Source organism: Corvus brachyrhynchos, unplaced genomic scaffold (genome assembly GCF_000691975.1).
Source record: "Corvus brachyrhynchos isolate BGI_N302 unplaced genomic scaffold, ASM69197v1 scaffold103, whole genome shotgun sequence".
In the NCBI taxonomy this organism is placed as follows: Eukaryota; Metazoa; Chordata; class Aves; order Passeriformes; family Corvidae; genus Corvus; species Corvus brachyrhynchos.
In genome coordinates, this window is record NW_008237436.1 from 5069395 (window position 1) to 5076078 (window position 6684).

General features: G+C 45.5%; 1 protein-coding gene across 4 annotated transcripts in view; it reads left to right on the forward strand.

Moving 5' to 3' along the window:
• Positions 1 to 338: 338 nt before the first annotated feature.
• SLC7A1 (solute carrier family 7 member 1) overlaps positions 339 to 6684 on the forward strand; it is a 50762-nt gene continuing 44416 nt past the window's right edge. For 3 of the 4 annotated variants that reach the window (XM_017731368.1, XM_017731369.1, XM_008631453.2), the window contains exon 1: positions 6519 to 6629. The gene's annotated coding sequence lies outside the window, so the exon portion shown is untranslated. Of the gene's footprint in view, positions 430 to 6518; positions 6630 to 6684 lie in introns of those variants that run through there. The other variant, XM_017731370.1, reaches the window with a different exon arrangement.

Consider the following 6684-nt stretch of genomic DNA (forward strand, 5'->3'; position numbering starts at 1 on the left):
GCCCGGGATGGGCCCGGGATGGGCCCGGGATGGGCCCGGGATGGGCCCGGGATGGGCTTCGGGCTGGGCTCCGGGCTGATCCCCGTGCGGGAGGCTGTTCCTGCCTCACCGGTTCCTGGGGATTCAAGGTGTGAACACGCCTTTGAACACAGCATGGTCCAGTCTAATCATGTACGCTGCACTTAGCAGTGGTGGTCACAGGCACAGCCTGCTCGCTTGCGGTGTGGCTTGCCTGGTTTTTTTCCCTGGACCTTGCTCAAGTGCCCAGAACCATCAACTGGACCAGTGGCAGAGCGAGAGTTAAGAATTTGGCTATCAAGAGAGACTGGAAATGATGCAAGGCCACTAGTTCCTACCGTACAGAGCATACACATGGAGCCCTACCATCACAGTTTGGTCCTGCTATAGAAGAGACTGTCTCTAATTCAGGTAGGAAGGCAGAAATACCAAAAGCTCTCTATTACTGCAACGACTGAGCTGGGAAAAAAAGAGAAGCAGCAGAAAAGATATTCTCACTGGAGAATATTCAAGCACTATCTGGTTGCAGTCCTGTGCCATGTACTCTAGGATGACCCTGCTTGAGCAGCGAGGTTGGACCAAATGACCTACTGTGGTCCTTTCCAACCTGACCCATTCTGTGAAGAGGGTGCAAAGGGTGTATGTGAGCAATGTAAGAGGACCACAGAAACAAGATCTGAGTATGGAAGAACATGGCACATAAAACCATCATGGTGCACTGGGTGAAGGACTGGCTGAAGGGCAGAGCTCAAAGGGCTGTAGTGAATGGGGCTACACCCAGCTGGTGACCAGTCCCCACCAGTGCTCCTCAGGGATCAGTTCTAGGGCCAGTCCTGTTCCTGTACTTACCAATGATCTGGATGCAGGAGTTCAGTGCACCATTACTGTGGTTGCTGGTGATACCAAACTGGGAGGTGCTTTTGGCTTTCTTGAGGGATGGGGGGCTTTGCAGAGGGATCTACATGGGTTGGAACATTGGGCTATGATTTATAGCATGACATTTAACAAGTCCAAATGCCGGATTTTGCACCCAGGACGAAGTAATGCCAGGCACAAGTATAAACTGGGAGAGGAGTGGCTGGAGAGCAGCCCTGCAGAGAGGGGTCTGGGGTTCATGGTGGGCAGCAGCTCAGTGTGAGTCAGAGTTCCAAACTCAAGCATAAATGGATGTGGTATTACAGTTGTGTATCTCTACAAGCAAAGGGGGCTGTATTTGGGATTTACTTTTGGTAGTGAACATGCTGTAGAAGAACTAGTTACTGTAAGAAAAATTGGATCAGAGTGTTGGTAGCATTTCAACAGAATGGGGAAAAGGTTAAAAAAGATCTTTCTGGGTTTTGTTTGTTTGTTTGTTTATTTTTCCACAGGGAAAACATCAAGAAATTTAAGAAAAGTAGTGACTGGAGTTAATAAATTTGACAAGATCTGGGATTGCATATGAGGGTGTATGAGATTTTACATCAGAGGTAGAAAATCTTTCTAGAATGCCAAACAAAGGGAAAATGAACAAGGACATTTTCCTGAGTTACCTGGATGAATGACTGTCCAAGGAAGGATGCTAGGTGTAAACAGTCTGTGGGAACAGATAAAGAGGTCAGTCAGTCTATGTAGCTATGTTTTGAAGGTCAAAAACTGTAGGAATACAGCACCAAATGCCAAAAGTCAAGCTGAGTTAGACCTTGCAAAGATCTGTGAAGATGAATGCGGAAAGGTTTGTTAACTGTATAAATAGAAACAAAATTTAAAAAGGAGGAAGTGGGGCTGCTGTGTACAGAGTAGGAGGCTGAGATCAAACACAGTATTTGGACCATACTTTGGATCATCAAGGGCCAGACCTAGGGGGGTTCACAGGCTTGTGATGCCAGGAAGTTAATTTAGCTCTGGGAACAAAATGTACAATGCTGAGGAAGATGTCTTATTCTTTTGCCTAGTAAGTGAGAGAAAGTCACGTTCTGGGGGCTAAAATCTACAACAACTCGGTGTGATGTCTGAGCTGCTCATAAGGAAATGCCAAAGCCACCTGTCCAAAACTGTCTTGTCTGGTTCTAGGTTTACAACAAAGCTCCAGCCTCTCTGGAGCTACTCTATTTGCTGATACAGGCTACACCTGTATCAGCAAATAGAGGATGGTGACGGGTTAGGATGGTGTACCAGTCCTCAACTGCCCATGGTGTTAAACAGTTCCTGCTACAGGTATGGTCTAGGCAAGACAGCCCTCTCCCAGGAAATGCGAGCACACAGTTCATGGGACAGCATCAGATTATTCTTCCCAATGAGCAGTTTGGAGGTGGCCACCCTGCTATGGAGTTGTTTTGGAAAAGAAGGTTTTGCTGTATGGATGTAAGCTGTGTTGTGCAACCTGTCCTCAGAGACAGAGAACAAGTCCCATCTTCTTTAGTTACACAAGTCCAGCCTCTGAGACTGGGATGATACAAATGACTCAGATGTTGTTGGGACATCTTGGGTGACCTCAGTCATGTACTGTTAGAGGTCATTAACCACTAGTTAACTGTTTTTTCGTTAAACAGGTAGAGAGCTACTGCATTTCCCCATTTACACATTTTGTTACATCTTCACATTTGGCTTGATAAATTTTGCAGGAAATGTCGAACTGCTTAGTCAAAGCAGCTCTGGCCTCCTCACTGCCTTATCTGTCATGGTCTTGTGGTAGACAAGGCAGTATTCATCTCACACTTAGTTTCACACATCCAGCCCACATCTGTGCTTGGTAGTTAAACATAAGGTGTGTCCCTAAGCACTGTTCCACAAACAGCTGTATTGACTGCTTTTTTGTTAGTCTACTAAGCTTGCTGAAGACAGAAAATTATTATGGAACAGAATGGTTAGTACCCACACTATTAAATTCTCTTACCCTCCAAAATATGGTGCTTTTTTGTAAACAGGGAATGGCCACAGGCTTGTCCTAACAGCTCTTGTGTCTAAGGATTATTTGGGATACTGTTTGTTGGTATGGATGAAAACTGTGCCAAAGGCCTTTCAAAAAAATTTAGCAAAAGCGTGATTAAGTTCCATGAGTGTTCCTTCACCTTGTTTAAATTACAAGTATAGAAGGAGTCAGCACCACAATGTTGGTGCCACCCTGGCACAGTTTTTGCCTGTAACAACTAAACACTCTCTTAGAACAACACACAGGCATGTTTGGGATGATAGTATGCCCCAGGGACCATTCCCAGTAGACAGCTGGGATGTGATCAGGTCTTTCTAGATTATGAACCAGCTAGTTCACTTCAGGTATCTTACTTAGAATGAGATGGCAAAAGGTCCAGTGAGGGCACTGATCATGACCAAAAGCATAAACTAACTTCCATGAAAAGGATGACTAAGTTGACTGGATCCTCCCAGACTAGAAACAAAGATCTGGTTAAATATATATTTCATAAAGACGTATAAAAGCCTGCAAAACACAGACATGGAAGTAGGTATGAATTGTTCACTGTCTTCTCCAGTGCAAGAAAAAGAAAGCCAACAAATAGGAGGGTCAAAAGAAACAAAATGAGGCCCAGGATAGAAGAGAATAATGCTACTCCTGGGTTCCACAGATTAAAATTAACTAGGACAGGCTGACCAGCTGCTTAATTAAAGAGCAAGGAAGGATTAAGGTGCAGCAAATGATTTTTGAATACGGAGTTTAATTCTAGCAAAAAAAGGAGAAATTTCAGAAATGTTTGGTTGGGGTTTTTTTCCTATTAATTGGTACTTGGTGTTCTTGGGTACTTCAGCTTGGCATAAAAGAGGGGCTTTTTTTCCAGAGCAATTTTAGGAGCCTTTATCTCAGACCACAACTCCCCTTATTTATGCATCTACATCTGTTAATAACACAGGAGATGAACCAGGGCTCTATAGCAGTGACAGGCAGAAGCAGATGGCAACATGACAGGTATAGCTGTTGTTTTCACATGGAGAAGCTGATGAAGAAACACAGCAGTAAAACATTGTTTTAGGGGTTTTTGTGAATGCTTACCCCCAAAATGTCCTCCAGTCTCTCCAATGGGTAACTGTTAATGGGCATGGTGCAGCTGTAATTGGCATTCAACAGTTTCTTTCCTTACTGTTTATACTTTTGCCTCTTAATCACTGAAGGATTGTTCTATTGCTCTACTTTTGTTCTGGAAAAGAAAAACAATTCCTTACTTTTTTCTTTAATGAATGGGGTTCCTACTTATTTTTTTCAGGATTCCACCAAGTGGATGGATTTCTTTATGGTTAAATGTCAAAATAAGCACAGTACTCCAATTTCAGCACTATTGGTTCATAATTACTTTCTACATCCTACATATGTTTCAAGTAAGGTGCTCTACTAGAAAGATACTGTTCTTTTTGGTAGTATTTTTTATTTCATTAGTACCATATAGTCCCATGCAGCAGTTTCACATGACTTCTGGGATCCACTGTGATTTCCTGATCTCTTTCTAATCAGAGTCATTTAGGTTGCAAAAGACCTCTCAGATCATAAAGCCCAACCATCAACCCAGTGCTGCCAAGTCTACCACTAAGCCATGTCCCTCAGTGTCCCTACACATCTTTTAAATATCTTCAGGGATAGTGACTCCCCCGCTTCCCTGGGCTGCCTGTTCCAATGCTTCACAACCCTTTTGTGAAGAAGTTTTTTTTAATATCCAATCTAAACCTCCTCCGATGCAATTTGAATTGTTGCTCAGCCAAATGTTCTTCACTGCTTATTTGGTTTCTTTCCTTAACTATCACTCTCCTCCTTTCTAGAATTCCACTTTATTTTTGGAGTTTCTTCAAGATTCATGTTCAGATGCTTTCTCATCCTGCAGTGCACTGGACAATTTCCCCATAGTGGTCTCTTAGGAATGGTAATGGAAATGGGATCTTGCCAAGCCTGGCACAGACCCCATGCTGTTCTCCTTCCAACATCCACAGCTCTTTTGGGCTGTTTGCCCCAGTTTTGGGGAGAGCCATGACAGTTTCATCAACAGTGTATTTTCCTGATTGGGAGTATTGTGCTTCATGGGAGGTTATGTCAAAAGCCTAATTCAAGTCCACCAGTGTCCACCATCATTGGATCCTGGGCTGCACCAAAAGCAGCATGGCCAGCAGGCTGAGGGTGATCCTCCCCCTCTACTCTGCTCTTGTCAGACCCCGCCTGGAGTTCTGGTGTCCCCAGCATAAAAAGGACATGGAACTGTTGGAGCAAGTCCAAAGGATGCCCACAAAGTTGGTTAGAGGACTGGGACACCTCTCCTGTGAAGACAGATGGAGAGAGTTGGGGTGATACTGAAATCAGATGGCTAGAAACTTTCTAGCACGGTTCTGAGTACTAGATAGCAGGCATTCTTTATTATAGCACGCTGGTCACTTGGAGGATATTTCCTCTAATCAATGCCCCGAGTGTCAGGTGTACAGTTTTTATCATAAACACTGATTACTTATTCATTAGCTATCCCCCCTTCCTGGACTTCATTTAACATAGTCACACCCCTTATCAAAGTCCTTCCATGGTTCTTTGGGGTTTGTCTTCAACATCCAGTGTCCTGTTCAGGGGACTGTTCTTCAACTCCCGATTTTGATTAAGTGCAGTGTCATTGTTTTGCTTAACTTCTACTTTTTCAGCCTTGCAGAGCTGAGCTGGAATCCTGCTTGCGTTTTGCATGACTTCTGTTTGCCTAAGTTACATCCTTTATTTATTTCTCCAAGGCTGTGCTATTCTGTTCTACTGTCCCTGGTAAGAAGTCAAATGTTGTTCCTTATCAAGGGAGTGAAATGCTGTTCTACTGTCCTTATCAGGGGCTGTTCAGTCTGGAGAAAAGGTTGTGTGGACACCTCACGGCAGCCTTCCAGTATCTTAGGGGGGCCTACAGGGGAGCTGGAAGGGGACTCTTTGGCAGGAACTGTAGTGATAGAAGAAGAAGTAATGGGTAAAAATTGAAAAGGGGGGAAGTTTAGGTTAGATAATAGGAAGAAGTTTTTTACTGTGAGGGTGGCGAGACACTGGAAGAGGTTGCCCAGGGAGGCTGTGGATGCCCCAGCCCTGGCAGTGTTCAAGGACAGATTGACTAATGCTTTGAGCAACCTGGTCAAGTGGGTCCTGTCCACAGCAGGAGAGTTTAGGACTGGATGATCTTTAAGGTCCATTCCAAACCCTTAACAGTCTCTTGATTGATTCTATGATTATCCACTGCATCAATTTCATGCCGGCATCTCTTGCTCAACCCTGTTCTGCAGAAGCCAGCAGCTGTCAGAGCATGGTGTGCGCTACAGCTGAATGGATGATTCAGTACAATCCAGCCCCTCAGTTCTCACTCCCAGGGAGCATGAGGAGGAAAAGAAAAACCGAGCAGCTTTTTAGTCCACGCCAAATGAGCGGCAGATAGCCGGCCTGGGAAGCCCCTTTCTGCCCCGCGCAGGTAACCTCCACCTGCCTTGCGAGCTCGCTTGCGCACCCATCAGCCCCTCCCCCTCATCCCCCCGCTACTAGCCCATCCCTGCACCACGTGGGGCTCTTCCCACGTGGAACAGCACCTCCCATTCATTGGGGCGGACCCGCGTAGGAGATCTAAAGCGGCAGCGGGGAGGTGGGGGTTGTCGCTGTGCTTCCTCGCCGCTTGCCCGAGCCCCCCGGCTGGGTGAGTCTGAGGCTGAGCGGGCGGGGGCCGTACGCGGCGCGTCCATCTTGCGGCG